General features: G+C 45.1%; 1 protein-coding gene across 7 annotated transcripts in view; it reads left to right on the top strand.

The window, feature by feature from the left end:
* Positions 1-18,376, top strand: part of ARHGAP39 (Rho GTPase activating protein 39) — a 124,766-nt gene that overhangs the window by 35,185 nt on the left and 71,205 nt on the right. The window lies entirely within an intron of this gene.

Here is an 18,376-nt window from a genome sequence, read left to right as displayed (position 1 = left end):
TGTGGGTCCATCCTTCCTGGCCTTCCCCCTGAGTACGTAATTACTTATGGGGTGACTGCTGTTGTACATACAGAAGGCTCTCTCTGTCATCAGTTACCCTCCCGTCAAACCCGCAGGCTGGCTGTGCTCTACACATTGGGTGCAGACCCCACCCTGACAGTCGACATAACTGAGTTGAAGTTATTTGTGAAGCTCGGTGGTGTGGTAAGCAGACCAAGTTGTGGCACTGGAGTGACTGCATGGTTGTAGGTTTCCTTAGAGGTGAGAAGGAGCTCTGCATGGCTTGTGGCATCTGGCTCCCTCTGGGCCAGCAGCTGCGGCCCTGCCTGGTGTAGCACATGGTTGTCCTGTCAGCTTTCTGATCCCCTCATACCAGAAGCACCGTGATATTTCTTCGCTCGAGGCTGCTGGCTTTGAGAGCATGTCACATGTACTCCTTTTCTCCACGTGGCATGCTGTTTTCATGACCGCAGATGGCTGATGCGAAGCCCAGGTCCTTTACTGGGAGGCATTGTGTTGGTTCTCTCTACTTGTCTGCCTGGCACTTGCACTGTGGGCAGGGACCATCGCTGAGCAGCTTGTCCTTTGACATTTGTTGAGAACTGGCTTTATGCCCTGGTGTGCAGTCAGTTTTCAGGAACGTTCCCTGGATGGTAGAAGAGAATCCATGTCATGTGCCCCCGAGATGAAGCCTGGTTGGCTGTGCCGTCTCTTTTCCCTCACAGATGTGAGGTCCCCTTCCGCATGGTAGGCCACCCGGTCTCCTGTTCTGTTGATTTGCTTTCTGTGCATGGAGGCTGTGCCTACCAACCACTGTGTCCCCTGGGCCAGTTGGAAGGCCTGTTTCCAGCAGCGCCTCTGCATGGCATCCGTGGAGCTCTAGCAGCTTTCCCTGGGGTCGGTAGATTTAGTCTGCTGTGGACTTTTGGAATTCTGCATCCTTGTGTTTTAAGTGTGCCTGTTATAAAGCAGATATCAGTATCTTTAAAACTCTGGTCCTATCCAACCGCTGGTCCCTTCACGTTTATTAAGATTATTATGTTTGAACTTAAGAAATTTACTTTGCGCTCTATTTGTCTTGTCATTTTGGGACAGGTTGCTTTTTTTCCTACTTTCCTAACTTCTTTTGGATTATTTTTTCTAGTTTCTTTTTTCTCCTCTACTAGATTGGAATTCATTCATCAGCTTCCATAGTGGCTGCCCTGGGTATTTTAACACATGGAATTAGTTTATCAAAATCTAAACTTAATTGATATTTTTACTCTCCTCCGAATTACTGGTTACTTCCACCCCACCCGTAGGCCTGACCTTCCCTGCTCCCGGCAGGCAGCACCTGCTTCCTCGGGGCAGAGAACTGGGTTTCCTCAGCGGCCTTGGCCTCGGGTGTCTTCGAGCGGGTTTATCACCAGGGCCCGTCCAAGGCTGTCTGTTCCCTCCCCTGCTTCTTCAGAGCTGTACCAGCGCTCAAGATGGGCTGCTGGCCAGGCCCTCGGATGCCAGATGGCACAGGGGTTCCTTCATTTCTCCTCTTCCGGTTGTACTTAGTTTTGCCCTCTGAAGTTCTGAACTGTCTTCCCAACTCATCAGTGGATTTAGAAAATTTTTAAAATAGTTTAAAGCTCTCATAATATTGTTTGTTCTCTCTGAGAGGGTTGGTCAAAGCTATGTAGTTTGTTATTCTGACAGAAATGGAAGTGTTTACTCCAAAAATATTTATTTCCAGTAGGCGCTGCGGGCTGGTCTCCTGTGTCAGGGTGGGGGCGCGGCTCCTTCTCCTAGGGCACTGCCACCTTGCACAGTCACTCCTAGTTCTCCCGTTGGTCTGGCAGAGCTTGGCCCTTCTAGGAAGTCGCTGTCCCTTCTGTTACTGGGACTTGGCAGAAAGGAGCCTTTGACAGTCAGAGTTGATGAAGCGTTTCTCGTGTTTATCAGCAGTTTTCCAGAACCTCCAATGAACAACTGGAAGGACTCCCCCAGAGGCAGCAAAGCCCCCTCAGGCCCACTTGTGACAGAAGGGCATGGCCCCCGAGGCCCCACTGGGCCTTGTGCAGACCCCAGAGGGTCCGTTACCTTGGTGGCTGCTGTGCCATCTGTAGGTGTGCTGGGCTCAAATCTTCTGTGTTTTCTGGTTACATCCTTTTCTTAATGTTTTTCTTTCCTGCTTTCCACGGGATAAGTAAAAAGCTTCTGTTTCATTTTATTTTCCTCTGGTGCTCGATTAACATTTCGTTGTACACACACTGTGGATCCTCCTAATGACGCCTGTGGTCACTCTGTTCTCCTCACAGGCCTGAGAACTGACCCGTCTTGGCTTTGACTAAAAATCCTATTTTATCCCTTTGAAAACCCTGAACATGTGCCTTAGCCCGTGGTCAGTGTCTCCTGCCTGCTTCCCTGCTCCCTGGCCCTCCCTCCTTGCTCAGGAACATTCTTCAGCATTTGTGCTCACAGGGTCTGTGGGTGGGAAGTCATGCTATTGCTTCTGTGTTGGAAAATGACTCTATTTTTCTCCGATTTCTGAAAAATAATTTAGCCGACCTTAGAACTCCACGTTGGTTGTCCTCTAAGTTCTGTGGGTTTCCTTTTCCCACCACGTGGATGCAGACCTGTGGCCTCTCAAGAAGCGCTCCCCTCCCCTAGTGCATTGTCCCTGCTGGACTCGGCTCAGCTGCGTGGGTTTATCTTCGTGGGAGTTGGCAGACTGCATTCGAGAGCTGTCTGCTGGCCTTTCAGCCTTGGGGGGTGAGGAACCACTCGGGGCGGTGTCAGGTTTATGTTCTAGAGCACAAACTTCCTGAAAGTGAGTCAGACCACAGGACAGGAGGGCTTGCGCCAGGCTGGCCCTGAGGTTCCGTTTGGAGGTGCTGACAAAGTGACTGTGTGAGCGGAGCAGGGGTGGGGCCGGCCTCCTGGGAGATGCCTCCTGGTCTGGACGAGAACTAGTGGACAGAGGGTACTGTTTAGTGTCCCAGTTGCTCACCCCAACCTGAGGGCACTGCTGGCGGCTGTGGGCTGTGGGCAGTCTCAGTCACCATCTCCGGGTCACAGGTGTGGAAGTCACTCGTGGAGTAGTCGGGGGAGCCAGGTGCAGGTGTCCCAGGGTGTAGTGTCCCCACCAGGCAATGAGGAGCTACACACGGGGAGGGCCATCCTGGACCCCATCAGGCCTGATGCTGTCAGTCAGGTGAGCGCTGAGGGCTGCCTCCTGTGGCTGGGCTCCTCCGTGCAGGCACTGCACTCACACGCACTCTCACATATGCACACACATGGTCAGCACCACCCAGGCTGCACACAGCCAGAGCTGCCAGCCTGGGCTGGTAGGACAGGGCAGTCCCCTCGGCACTGGGCCCTGCTCTCACCAGGAGGACCGACCCTTGGAGACGGGGCTGGGGTGCCCGAGCTTGGGTGTGAGGAGCAGGCGCGGTGGGGCCCTTGTCTGTGTGAGGAATGTTGCCAGCACCAGGAGCAGATTGCAGCTTCTTGGGGCTTGTTCTCCAAACAGACCCCCTCAGGAGCTGGCACAGAGCGTCTTCTGTTCCAGAACTCGCGTAGGAAGTTGGAATCAAAAACCTTCTCGCCCACTCATGACTGGAACTTTCCCTCAGAGCCCAGGGGGAATGGGGGGACAGCGAGAGGCCTGGAGGGTGATTTGGGCCCCCCGCATAGCATGTCATGTGGGCACCAGCATCTTGTACTGCTCCGGGTGTGTCCCTCACCTGCCAGCCATCCTGGCCATCCCACTCAAGTCTCCGAGTGTCGGCACAGGCCAGGTCTGTGCCAGCAAGTGACCCTGGGTCACCATCTCATCTGTGGGACGAGGACTGAGCAGGACCTACCTCATGAGGTGGAGGGAGGGACCCGAGCAAGCCCCACATAGTAAGGGTCCGAGAGGTGGATGAGCTCACAGCTGCTGAGAGCACAGTGGGCACTGGAAGAGAGCAGCCGTTGTCCTTGAGTGAATCTTTCATGTGTTCACTGCCCTCACTGTGCCAGGTGCTCTTCAAGAGGCAGGGGCTGGGAGGCCCTGAACAGCCAGCAGAGCCGTCTCCTCATCCCCTGAGCAAGGGGCAGTGAAGGGAGGGGAGCCAGCCCTCGGTCTGCGCGACAGCGGGTCGTCGTGCGCCGAGGCTCAGAGCCTGCACAGCTGCCACGCTGTGCTGTCCGAGGGGCTTGTGCTGGGGTATGTCTGCCTATGGCCTTGCCGAGGCGCATCCGACTGACTTTCCAGGTAGTGAACCTCCTTCAAGTGAGGGGTCTACGTGCAGCATTTTGTGGGGAGTGGGTCAGGATGGAACAGGGAATTTACGTGTAGGATGGCTGCATGACCCTAAGGCCAGGAGCATGCTTTCCCAGCCTCCCTTTAAATTACTCATGGCAACAGGCAAAAATCCCCATCAGTAAGCTGTGAGGCAAATTCTTTTAAAGGCCCATAGGAGGTCACTGAGCAGAAGAGAGGGGCAGGCAAGGGGCAGACTCGCACTGTCTCCAGGTGACCCCAGGAGAGGCAGGGCAACAGTGCCCTGGGGAACAGCTGAGAAATACAGGTTTCCAGACTTTTTGAGAAACGTTTCAGTAGCCACTAATAGAAATGAAAGCATTCTATTCTTTTGAAAATACGATTTTAAAAATAAGTACAGGCAACAAAAGCAGAGCATAAAACTATCGAAAGGAGACAAATTAAAAGCAGACTGAGAGAAACAGCCTGTGCACTGGAGAAATGTTTCAAATCCCACTGTTAAAAAGCGAAAGGCTCTCTTGAGACCCCAAGACCAGATGTCACTGTGCAGTGGGCGGGGCGGGCGTGCGGTGGGGCTGCCTGTGCTGCGCTGTCCTCCACTTCTGGTTGGCCTGTTTATTTCAGAAGTTTTATTTTCCCCATGGACCCTCCATTCTCTCCTGGGTGGGGGGCAGGGGTGCTTGTCCCCTCAACGCCCCCGGGTTTGGCCCTGATGGCAGGCGTGTGTCCTGGCCGCACCCTCGCTGGTGCTGGCCCTAGAGGAGGGACAGGTGAGAAGAACCCTCCACACTCGACCTGAGCGTTTCCCTCCTTCCTCCGCCCCTCACACTCTTATGTCGTGTTTTCCTTCAAAAGGAAACTTCTGTTAAGAATTCAGCCCGTTATTTCATTTAGTGTTTGAAGGTTGACTGAGCAAAGGTCTAGGCACTGGGGTTGCAGTAGTGAGCAGAAAGTATTATTCTAATTTAGTGTATTTTTAAGCAATCGCAATGAGATTTAAGTAATAAGAAAAATACCCTCTACCAGAGAGCTGCCAGCTCTCTCCTTCCTTCATGGAGACGCAGGCCTCCCTGTGCCCTGGTGCCGAGGTCACTTGCTGACCCCAGGCTCTCCCTTGCTGAAGCCACATGTCACCCTGTGGGGCAGTTGGGGGTGTCTCCCACCACCTGGAGACTGGGGTGCTCACCTGGAGGGGCCCGGGGCTGGCCGGCGCTCTCCGACCCTGTGGGTGCTGGGAAGGGAGACAGGAATGTTTGTGTTCGTGTCACAGCAGCTGTGCAGGGCTGAGAGCTACCGTCTCCTCTGTCACAAAGCCCTCTGACGGCTGTCCTCATTTCTCCTGGAGCCCAGTGGGGCTGTGCCATGTTTGTGGAGGGTTTTAGGAACAAGCCAGGACCCTGGTGTTGGGCTGTTCCTGGTCACAGGCCAGCCTCTCTGTTCCAACTACTGGCATGTGAACATGTGATAGATATTTTGTTTTCTCTAAATGGTCCTGCAGGGGCCCCTGGTGTGGTTTTGTTAGTGAGGGAAGCCCAGGAAGGTGAGGATTGCTGGGGCACAGCCTTGCTTGTGGTAGACATGTGAGCAGAGCAGGGGCTGTGAAGCCCAGGGTGTCTGTGTGTCCTGATTGCCTGTCATGTGACCTCTTGCGGCCAGGGGTGTCCCCAGAGCAGCGGCTTTCCCAGTGCTTGAATGGCAGCACCACCGTCAGAGATTCATTTTATGTTGCAACAAAGTGGTTCCAAGCAACGGTGGCTCCCTTTCTATATGGGATGTGGTCTGACATCTTTTCCGAGAAAGATTTGAAGAGCTGGTCCTGACCTGTTGATTCCATGACTTGCTGATGGGTTGATTGCAGTTTTGGCGGTAACAACATGGCCTGTCCTTTGGAGGAGGGGAGTTGATGAGAACAGCTGCTGCAGGAGGCGCAAATGCGGAAATGCCAGCCCGTCCTGTTCCCTGAGCGGGGAGAATGGGGCATTGTACCTCCAACTTAGAGCCAGGCCTTCAGAACATGAAACTGAGAGGCGTTCATTGTTCAGAACTTGGATAACTTATTAAAAACAGCATTGAGAATGGAACTTAGGCCTTCTGGAAATGATGGCTGAGTAAAGACTTGTTTATTCTACTTCCCTCCCTGAAACTCACTGAAATGAACAAAAAGAATGAAAAATAGAGGACAAGATTTAGTCCGCAAAGAATCTAAGGGATGGCCATAGCGAGGAGGGTGTCAGCGAGCCGGGGAGGAAGAGTGCAAGCCAGAGCCTTCGGCAGGGCTGAGTGCACGTTTGACAAAGAGGATCTTTAGGGACACTGTTGACGGCAGTTACTTGAAAGAATGGGGTCTGTGGTTTGGGTGGGCCTTGGGAGAAACTGAATGTGGGCGGGCATCTGGTGAGAGAGATGAGCTGAAGGAGGAAGACTTGGGCTCTCAGCCTGCATTTCCTGCAGCATCCAGGTCTTAAGGGTGGAACAGGGAAGAAGCGAAGGGAAACCACAATTCACTGTGGAGCTGCCGACCTCTGGCAGTTCCTCAGGTCTTGTCTCCTGCTGGCTGCTCTCCTGGGATTTGACTTCTAGCAACAACTTGGATTGTTGCTTGCAGGCAGTCGCCTTGAAGGAGATGTGGCATGAGGGCCTTCTGTGTGCCAATGGAGCTTGCCTTACCACCTGCCTGCCTCCCAGCATCAGCTGTGACTGAGGCCCCAGTGGTTGCTCAGATGCTTTCAGGAGACTCTCTTGTTGGAACTAGAGGGAAGAAACTTCTGGCAGTGTTCGGGAGTGTTGCTGTGTGGTGCACGGAGAGAGCCTGCCAGCAAGTGCAGCCACCCAAGCAGAGGGTCTCAACCCAGACAACCTGTTAGGTGAGGGTGCAGGTCTCTCGCAGTTTGAGTCAGGTTTCTGTCACTTGCAACCAAAAAAATGTCCTAGTAGCAGAAACTCATTTCCAGAGCAGAGCCTGTAAGAAAATTTGGCAATAGAGCATTCTGAAACAACATACTGGCTTTCAGCTGCCCCAGCTCAGTCCCTTTCCTTATTAAAGATGAGCAGTGGGGCCGGCCCCATGGCTCAGTGGTTAAGTTCCCGTGCTCTGCTTCGGGAGCCCAGGGTTTTGCTGGTTCGGATCCTGGGCGCAGACATGGCACCGCTCATCAAGCCATGCTGAGGTGGCATCCCACATGCCACAACTAGAAGGACCCACAACTAAAAATACACAACTGTGTACTGGGCGGGGGGGCTTTTGGGAGAAAAAGGAAAAATAAAATCTTAAAAAAAAAAAGAGCAGTAATTAGAAGCCAACATGGGACCCTAAGTAGACAGTAAAAGAAGGAGAAGAAAAAAGGAAATGAGCACAATTAAACGGCTGGTCAAGAAAACATTTAGAAGAAGAATTAACAAGGAAATAGAGGGAAATTTTAGATAGAACCTTCTCTGTATACTAAAAAATAGCAAATTCAAGATACGTAAATTAAGAGAAAAGAGTTCAAAGAAAAGATAAGATAGCAGAAGGACAGAAAGTGAGCTGGCAGAGCTGAGGAAGAAAATTAAAGACAAAAAACCATTATGAACATGAGAGCCCCATGAGCAACAGCAGATACCAGGATGGATGCTGCTGAAGAATCAGTCACCCAGAGGACGGGCTGCTTGGGAGCAACATGCTGTGTAGAGAAAAACAAAAAGGTGGTCAGAGAGAAGATGCTAGAGCATCAGGGCTGCAGGGAGACTGGATGGAGGTGGTGGGGGGTGTTGGAGTCCAGAGAAGAAGCAGTGTGCAGGGTGTGAGGGGACAAGTAAAGCCAGACCTCCCTGGGGTAAAGGAGGGGCGACTTTGTACATTGAGACAGTGCATCCTGTTTCTGGAAAAATTGGATACAAAATGGCCAGTGCCAGGATAGGACCTGGGAGATTAGGTGAATATTTGTACAAGCCCAGCTGCCTCATGCTCTGCTCCCGAAGCAGTAGAGCTAAGGCAGCAAGGTGAGGGAGAGAAAAGTGCCCTCCAGGAAGTCATGCTGAGCCAGGCTGGTCTTCCTGTGTGGCGCGCCCTGCCTCAGGCTGAGGGGTGTCTGCCAGGCATTCCACTCTGCAGCTTTAGAAGGAAGGTCACAGTGGAGAGTCATGCTCACCCTCTTTGGGGACAGAGTATCTACATAGATTGTTCCTTTTTTTTGCTTTTTTTTTTAAACTTTTTTTTTAAAACTTTTTATTAAGATTATGATAGTTTACAACCTTGTGAAATTTCAGTAGTACATTATTGTTAGTCATGTTGTAGGTGCACCGCTTCACCCTTTGTGCCATCCCCCCATCCACCCTTTCCCCTGGTAACCACCAATCAATCCTCTTTGTCTCTGTGTTTAACTTCCACCTATGAGTGGAGTCATACAGAGTTCATCTTTCTCTGTCTGGCTTACTTCACTTAACATAATACCTTCAGGGTCCATCCATGTTGTTGTGAATAGGACGATTTTGTCTTTTTATGGCTGAGAAGTATTCCATTGTATATATATACCATGTCTTCTTTATCCAATCATCAGTTGATGGACATTTAGGTTGGTTCCACGTCTTGGCTATTGTAAATAATGCTGCAATGAACATAGGGGTGCATGGGACTTTTGGAATTGCTGATTTCAAGTTCTTTGGATAGATACCCAGTAGTGGGATGGCTGGGTCATAAGGTATTTCTGTTTTTAATTTTTTGAGAAATCTCCATACTGTTTTCCATAGTGGCTGCACCAGTTTGCATTCCCACCAACAGTGTATGAGGGTTCCTTTTTCTCCACAACCTCTCCAACATTTGTCACTTTTTGTTTTGGTTATTTTTGCCATTCCAACAGGTGTAAGGTGATATCTTAGTGTAGTTTTGATTTGCATTTCCATGATGATTAGTGATGGTGAGCATCTTTTCATGTGTCTATTGGCCATCCATATATCTTCTTTGGAGAAACGTCTGTTCATGTCTCCTGCCCATTTTTTGATCGGGTTGTTTGATTTTTTGTTGTTGAGCTGTGTGAGTTCTTCATATAGAATGGAGATTAACCCTTTGTCGGATAGATAACTTGTAAATATTTTTTCCCAATTAGTGGGTTGTTTTTTTGTTTCAATCCTGTTTTCCCTTGGCTTGAAGAATCTCTTTAGTCTGATGAAGTCCCATTTGTTTATTCTTTCTATTGTTTCCCTTGTCTGAGGAGTTATGGTGTCCAAAAAGATTCTTTTGAAACTGATGTCAAAGAGTGTACTGCCTATATTCTCTTCTAGAAGACTTATTGTTTCAGGCCTAATCTTTAGGTCTTTGATCCATTTTGAGTTTATTTTGGTGAATGATGAAAAAGAATGGTCAATTTTCATTCTTTTACATGTGGCTGTCCAGTTTTCCCAGCACCATTTGTTGAAGTGACTTTCTTTTCTCCATTGTAGGCCCTCAGCTCCTTTGTCAAAGATTAGCTGTCCATAGATATGTGGTTTTATTTCTGGACTTTCAATTCTATTCCACTGATCTGTGCAGCTGTTTTTGTACCAGTACCATGCTCTTTTGATTACTGTAGCTTTGTAGTATGCTTTGAAGTCAGGGATTGTGATGCCTCTGGCTTTGTTCTTTTTTCTCAGGATTGCTTTAGCAATTCGGGGTCTTTTGTTGCCCCATATGAATTTTAGGAGTCTTTGTTCAATTTCTGTAAAGAATGTCATTGGGATTCTGATTGGGATAGTGTTGAATCTGTAGATTGCTTTAGGTAGTATGGCCATTTTAACTATTTGTTTGTTCTTCCAATCCATGTGCATGGAATCTCTTTCCATCTCTTTATGTCGTTATCAATTTCTTTCAGGAAAGTCTTGTACCTTTCGTTGTATAGATCTTTTACTTCCTTGGTTAAATTTATCCCAAGGTATTTTATTCTTTTTGTTGTGATTGTGAATGGGATTGAGTTCTTGAGTTCTTTTTCTGTTAGTTCGTTGTTAGCATATAGAAATGCTACTGATTTATGTATGTTGATTTTATACCCTGCAACTTTGCTGTAGCTGTTTATTATTTCTGATAGTTTTCCTATGGATTCTTTGGGGTTTTCTATATATAAGATCATGTCGTCTGCAAACAGTGAGAGTTTTACTTCTTCATTGCCTGTTTGGATTCCTTTTATTTCTTTTTCCTGCCGAATTGCTCTGGCCAAAACCTACAATACTATGTTGAATAAGAGTGGTGAAAGTGGGCACCCTTGTCTTGTTCCTGTTCTCAGAGGGATGGCTTTCAGTTTTTGTCCATTGAGTATGATGTTGGCTGTGGGTTTGTCATATATGGCCTTTATTACATAGATTGTTCTTTTGCAGAGAAATTTATCTATCTTTACTTACTTATTTACTCATTTATTTATATCAGTATGGATTTGTGGATATTTATTTTATACTTTGGGTTATAATCCAATATGACTTTCTTTTTTCCTCAAATTGCTCCAGCTTTGGTCCTTGGGAGCTCTTTCAGTTGGCTCCATTGTCCCTCTGACAGACCCCATCATTGTGGGGTTTTGTTTTTGTTTTAGCTCTAACTTACTTTCTGGCTTACAAGATCCTCCAGGCTTATCGTGTCTGTTTCCTGCCTCAGTCATTTCAGCCATTTCTGCAAGGATTCCTGGTTCCTGTCACTGTAGAATGGTGTTAGGGCCAAGATCTGGGCACTGGGTGTGCTAATTGCTATAGGCTGTTGTTGTTTCTAGACCTGTTAGCTCACAGAGCCAGGAAACATATTTGTGTATATTGACCTATGTATATACCCACACACATAAATATTTCTAGATGCGGCCATCTCTATCTATATTACACTAAGCATGAGTTTCTACTGATGTTTCCAACTCTAGTCCATCACCACATGAGCCATTCTAGACTCCTCCCCGTGCTTGTCTGTAACCTTCTACTCTAATAGCGAGAAACCTGGCTTCCACCATCTGCCATCCTTTTGATTAATTCTTCGGTTCCAGGTTATACATACAGCAGTGTCAGAATTGTAAACCACACTCCTGGAACAGCTTGATCAGCTGGAGCACATGCTCACATGCAGTTCCTGGTGCCTTCGTCTTATAGCCTCCACTAATTTCCAGAGTGACTTAGGGCAGCACCTTTCCTCCTACCCCATCCCCTGGGAAGTTGTTTTATACATCTGTAATGCAGTTAGATTGTTTTGTAATATGCTGCATTCCATCCTGAGAATCTTGACCTCCTAAATTATTTTCTTTGAAATTTGTATACATTAATGTTCACTTTTTTTGCTGTAAACTGCCATGAGTTTTGAGAAATGCGTAGTGTCAGGTATCCACAATGGCGGTATCATACAGAGTAGTTTTACTGCCCTAAAAAATCCCCTTGCTCACCCATTCACCCTTCCTCCCTCCCCTGAATCACTGGCAGCCACAATCTTTTTACCATCAGTATAGTTTTGCCTTTTCCAGATTATCGTCTACTTGGAATCGTTCAGTATGTAGTCTAGGACAAACATTTTAAGTCCTTAGTTATATAGTATGCCAAAATAAATTCCAGGCGGATTAAGGAATGTGTTTATTCAGTAAATTTTTGATTGGTCACTCTGTGTCAAGGATGTAGTGGTTAACAAAACAAACATCATCTCCGCCTTCAGGGAGTTTACCCTCTAGTGGGGGAGACAAGTCTCACAGTTACAGTGATTCATTTGTTTAACTGTACAATACTAGATAAAAGTACTTGGATTTCTACCTATGCACAAGATGGGTAACAAGGATCAGATTTACCCTCGCACCTGGACATAATAAAAAGCTGGACAATATTTGTGGAACCTTGGTTTTCTGAACTTTGGGTATGAGGCAACAAAGTACAGTGATTCCTATGAGACGAGACTCTAACAAGATGAACCCAAAGATTTCCCCAGCTGACAGCATTAGAGGGGTTTCCAGGTTGTGGTGTGAGGTGGCAGGGCCTGGCAGACTCCCTGAGTTCAGGAGAGGGAGCTTAGAGCTTTCAGAGAAGAGTCCTAGAGAGCAGAGAGCTGCAAACAGACAGAGCTCAGAGATGTGCAGAACGTCTTCCTAAGTTTTCAGCAGAGTGCTAATCAGCAGGTGAGTATGAGGAAGCTAACAGGCCAGCGAAAGAATCACCTGGAAGGACTAGAGGGAGCAGCACTCAGAGCTCTCACAACACTGAAGAGTGCCTTGTCATCAGGCAGACTGAGAGTCTGTATGACTCAGGGCATTTGATAGACTACTCAGTGGAAGCTAATTGGCCCTAGCATAGATGCCGATCTGGTGCTCCTACCCAGTCTTAGAAGCAAGAACCAAAAGTTTCACACTGTTTCCCAGGAATTGTATCCCAAAACAAAGCTCAAGGGTGTTTATAAGAATATAGACATGTACAGCTTCCAAAAGAATAACATTTACAATGTGTGACATCAAGTCAAGAATTACCAGGCATAGAAAGAAACAGGAAAATACAACCCATAATGCAGTGAAAAATCCATCAAAGCTGATGTGAAACTCAGATGTTAGATTTAGCAAAAGTCAGTAAAGCAGTTATTACAACTATTTTCCCTATGTTCAAAAAGGTAAGGGAAATATTGGGCACATTAAGCAGAGACATGGTGAAGTATAAAGACAGTGAACTAAAAAAAAAAAAATCCAGATTAAACTTCCAGAGTTGAAACTAAAATATCTGAATACAAATCACATGGAAGGGGATTAGTGTCAGATTAGACATTGCAGAAGAAAAGATTAGTGAACTTGAAGACAAAGCAGTAAGAACTATCCAAACTAAAACAAGGAGAGAAAAAGTATTTTTATTTATTTCTTTCTTTCTTCATTTATTTATCTGCTGAGGAAGATTTTCCCTGAACTAACATCTGTGCCAATCTCCCTCTATTTTGTATGTGGATCACCACCACAGTATGGCCGCCAATGGGTGGTATATGTCTGTGCCCAGGAACTGAACCTGGGCCACCAAAGCAGAGTATGCCAAACTTAACCACTAGGCTGTGGAGTTGGCCCCTAGAAAAAGTACTTTTAAATAAACAAACGTTAACAAGAGCATGACTGAGCTGTGGGACAACTGGCAAAGGGCTGTGTTTTTGTGTAACTGGAGTTCCCAAAGTGAAAGGGATGGACAGAAAAACTGTTTAAAGAAATAATTGCTGAAAAGCTTCCAAATTTGATGAAAACTATAAACCTAGATCAAACAATCTTAACAAACACTACACACAAGAAGCACGAATAAAATTACACAAGACACAACCTAATTAAATTGCCCAAAACCACTGATGAAGAGAAAAGTCTTAAAAGCAGCCAGAAAAAAAGACATATTACGTGCAGAGGAATAAAGATACAGACACAGCACATTTCTCTGGAAATAATGCAAATGAGGAGACAATAGAGCAGCATGTGAAAATGCTGAATGAAAACTGCCAACCTAGAATTCTATATCTGAGTAAATATCTTTTTAAATGAAGTGTTGAAACATAGAAAAGCCGAAAGAATTTAACACCAGCAGACCTTCACTGCAAGAAATGTTGCAGGAAATCCTTCAGGCTGCGGGAAAAGGAAATGAGGTGGAGATCGGGATTTACACAAAAGGATGAAGCCTGGAAATGGTAACGACATGGCTAAACATATAAGATACTTCTTAATACTTAAAACTCTTTAAAAGATAGTTATTTAAATAATAGCAGTGTAGCAGAGTGGGGGTTATAACATATTGAATAAAATATATGACAAATATGGCACAGGAGAGGAGAGATGGCAAACTGATAGACTTGACATGGTATAATGTCACATGAAGGCAGACTGTGATGAATTAAACATGGACACTATAAATCCAAATCCCCTACTGAAATAGCAAAACAATGAATTATGTGCAACTGATAAGTCAACAGTGGAGATAAAACTGAATCACATAAAATGCTTAATCCAAGAGAAGGCGGAAAAAGGGAACAAAGAACAGATGGGACAAATCAAAAACAAGTAGCAGGATGATTGATTTCAACCCAGCCATGTCAACAATCATAAATCTAGGTGGTTTGAACACCCTGATTAGAAGGTAGAAATTGTTAGATTGCATAAAAATGCGGAAATATACCAAATACCCAAATATATGCTGGCAACAAATATAAAGATGCAAATAATTAAAAGGAAAACAAGAGACATACAATCCTCACACTAATGGAAAGAAAGCCTGGTTGCTATAAATAACAAACTTACTGATTTCAAAACAAGGAAAACTGCCAGGTAAAAATATTTCATAATGATAAAGAAGTGAATCATCAAGAAGACACTATAAATTTTATGCACCTAAAAGCATAACTGTGAAACACATGAAGCAAAAACTGTTAGAACTGCGAAGAGAAATAGACACATCCACAATGATAGTTGGGGCTCTCAATGCCGCTTTCTCAGTAATCAATGGAACAAACGCCCAGAAATTCGTATTGGCTGTGTCAACCAACTTGACCTGATTGACTTTTATAGAACACTCCACCCAACGGCATATTTTTTCCAGTGCATATGAAATATTTACCAAGATAGACCATTTTTTCCGTGCCATAGGTTTTCTGACAAAAATGGAGTTAAATTAGAAACCAATAAAAAATATCTGGAAAATCATCAGCTATTGGGAAAATAAATAACATAATTCTGTATGATCCATGAGTCAAAGGAGAAATCAAAAGGGAAATTAGAAAGCTTTTGAACTGGATGAAAATGGAAATACAGCATATCAAATTGTGGGATGTCAGGAGAGCTGTACTCTAAGGGGAATTTTACAATACTGAATACCTAAATTGGATTAATATTTTAAAAGGTTGCACATCACTGAACTCAACTTTTACTTTAAACTAGAAAGAGCAGCAAATTAAATCCAAAAGAATGCAAAGAAAGGAAATAATACAGATCAAAGTAGAAACTAATCAAACAAAGCAGGAAAACAATAGAGAAAATTAAACCAAAAGCTGTCTTTTTTACAAGATCAGTAAAATTGACAAACTTCTGGCCAGACTGATTAGTAAAAAGGGTGAAAAGTTATCGATAACGGGAACAAAAGAAGTGGCATTGCTACAGACTCCATTGGTCCTAAAAGGATAATAAAAGAATAGTATAACAACTTTATGCCAGTAAGTTTAACTTATATGAAATGGACAAATTTCTTGAAAGACAAAAACCGCTAAAACTCACTCAAGAGGAAATTTAAAGCCCGGTTAGCTCTATTTCTATTAAACAAATCCAATTTGTAATTAAGAACCTTCCCACAAAGAAAACTAGATGCCCAGATGACTTTACTTGTGTATTCTACCAAACATTTGAGGAAGAAATAATAGGAATTCTACACAAACTCTCAAGAAAATTGAGAGGAGGGAATACTTCTCAACTTGTTTTATTATGCCCACATTGCCCTGCTACCAAAACCAAAGACATTACAAGAAGAAAAAAGTACAGACCAATCTCCCACATGAACATAGATGCAAAAATTCTTAGCAACATTTTAGCAAATCAAATCCAATAATATATAAAAAGGCTAATACGTGATGACCAGTTGGGATTTGTCAAGGAATGCAGAGTTGGTTTACCATTAGCAACTTAATCAATAGACTTCAACTATTATGAAACTACAAAAGAAAAATCATGTGTTTATTTAAATAGAAACAGTAAAAGCATTTTAGAAAATCCAGCATCCATTCCTAATGTTTTTAAAAAACTCTGCCAGCTAGGAATTCTAGGCAACTTCCTCGGCTTGACAGCCTGCAACTGACATGGTACTTAATAGTGAAACATTGTATACTTTCCCCCAAGATTAGGTAAGTCCACACTTACTCATTCTGTTCATCATCATCCTGGAGTTCTAGCCAGTGCAATAAGGCAAGAAAAAGAAGTAAAATGATCCAGACTGGAAAGGAAGAAGCACAGTTGTTGGTGTTCACTGTTGACATGATCATCTATGTAGAAATCCTAGTGCAAAAAAAAAAAACACGCAATTAGAACTAATAAGTTTGTTTAGCAGGGTTACACGTACAAGACCAATATGCAAAAACAAATTACAGGCACACCTTGGAGATGTTCTGGGTTCAGTTCCAGATCACCACAATAAAGCAAATATTGCAGTAAAGCAAGTCACATGAATTTCTTGGCTTCCTAGGTGCATATAAAACATGTTTACACTACACTGTAACGTAGTCTATTCCGTGTGCAATACCATTATGTCTAAAAAACAGTGTACTACCTTAATTTAAAAATACTGCTAAAAAATGCTAACCATCATCTGAGCCTTCAGTGAATTGTAATCTTTATGCTGGTGGAGGGTCCTGTAAAAAAAAAAAATCTGTGAAGTGCAATGAAGTGCAGCACAGTAAAACAAAGTATGCCTGTGTATATTTCTGTGCTAGCAACAAACAATTGGAAATTGTTTTATATTTTGCTAGCATCAAACATATGAAATACTTATGGATAAATCTGACTAAATATGTGTGAGATCTGTACACTCAAACCTACAGAACACCGCTGAAAGAAAGTAGACCTAAATAAATGGAGAGATATGCCATGTTCATAGATTAGAAGATTTGATATTGTTACGATGTTAGTTTTCTTCATATTGATGTATAGCTTCAACACAACTACAATCAAAATCCCAGCAAGCTTCCCAACTTTGCAGAAATTGAGAAGCTGATTCTCAAATTCATATGGAAATGTGAAGGACCTAGAGTAATGAAAACAACTTCAAAAATGAAGAGCAAAGTTGGAGGACTAACAGTACCTGATTTCAGACCCAGGGTGTTTGGGGTCACCAAGACCTAGTGTCTGTCTCAGATTGAAGAAGGCTTTCTGGAGGAGGTGATGCATGAGGCAACTCTGAGACAAGGAGGGCCAGTCAGATGCATTGAAGTAGACGTCTTTGCCGACTGCTGTGTCCTGCTCTAGACCGGCCGTGAAGAATGGGACGAGACCGAAAGGAGATACACAGGTGGAGGTGGTTGATTTGAGTTGCTTTCGGGTTATGGTAGATACTTTTTAGTTTCTCAAAATTTCACTAACACTGCTGTGTTTTTATTTTTTTTTTTAAATGTTGGAGCCATACCAGAAGGTTACCTATTTTCTCTCAGACAGACAAGAAATTAGAAACACTTGACTTTCATTTTTAAAAATGGCCGGCCTGGTGGTGTAGGTTAACTTCTCGTGCTCTGCTTCAGCAGCCCAGGGTTTGCAAGTTTGGATCCTGGACATGACCTACACACCATTCACCAAGCCATCTGTGGCAGCATACCATATACAAAAAATAGAGGAAGATTGGCACAGATGTTAGCTCAGTGACAGTCTTCCTCAGGCAAAAACAGGAAGATCGGCACCAGATGTTAGCACGGGGCCAGTCTTCCTCACCAAAAAATAAATAAATAAAAATTAAAAATTGGCGTTCCTATTAGTCTCCAGCATTTATGTAAATATTTGTGTGGACATTTGACTGGCAGAAAGGAGAAGGCTGGGAGCCTGTCCTCCAGGTCAGCCTTCTCCAGCTCGTGAACTGAGCAAGTCAGATTGGACCTGCAGCACCAGAGTCCTCTGGGCCTTAGAGAAAGTGTCTGCTTGGCCTGCCATCTCCTCCCCTTTGGCCCCTGGCTGGCTATGCCCCCACCTGCTGCTTTGAACCTGTTTTATTTCCCCTCGAATAGCACAGTTAAGATCTGTGGACGGCCTCTTCTAGGGAGGGCCCCGACCTGATGCCAACTCGGATGGGGACAGGGCACAAGGAGGTGAGCGCCCCCAGTGATGCCCCAGCTCCTTATTTCTGCAGACTTTACTGAAGCGAGGCATGTATACAGAAAAGTGTGAAAGCACGGGCGTGAAGCTCTGTGAGCTTTTACAGACCCACACTTGTATAAAGGGCACTTGGCTGGAAACAGAGCGGCATGGCCCTCAGGCCCCTCCTGTGACTACTCAGCCTGAGGCGGCTGCTCCTGATTTCTAACAGGAGAGGCTGACTTTGCCTGATGTGCACTTTGTGCAAGGGAATCAAACCCTGTGTGTCCAGTGATGTCTGGCTTCTGTCTCTCGCCTTCTGTTTGGGAGCTTCACCTAGGTCGTTGAGGGTGGACCCCTGTGTGCACTTTGAGTGTCCATTCAGCTGTGACGAACATTGGCAGTTTCTCATTTTGGCCAT

The sequence above is a fragment of the Equus asinus genome, chromosome 12, assembly GCF_041296235.1.
Source record: "Equus asinus isolate D_3611 breed Donkey chromosome 12, EquAss-T2T_v2, whole genome shotgun sequence".
Taxonomy (NCBI): domain Eukaryota; kingdom Metazoa; phylum Chordata; class Mammalia; order Perissodactyla; family Equidae; genus Equus; species Equus asinus.
The sequence above is the reverse complement of the archived record's forward strand: the minus strand, read 5'-3'. Positions and strand labels throughout refer to the sequence as shown.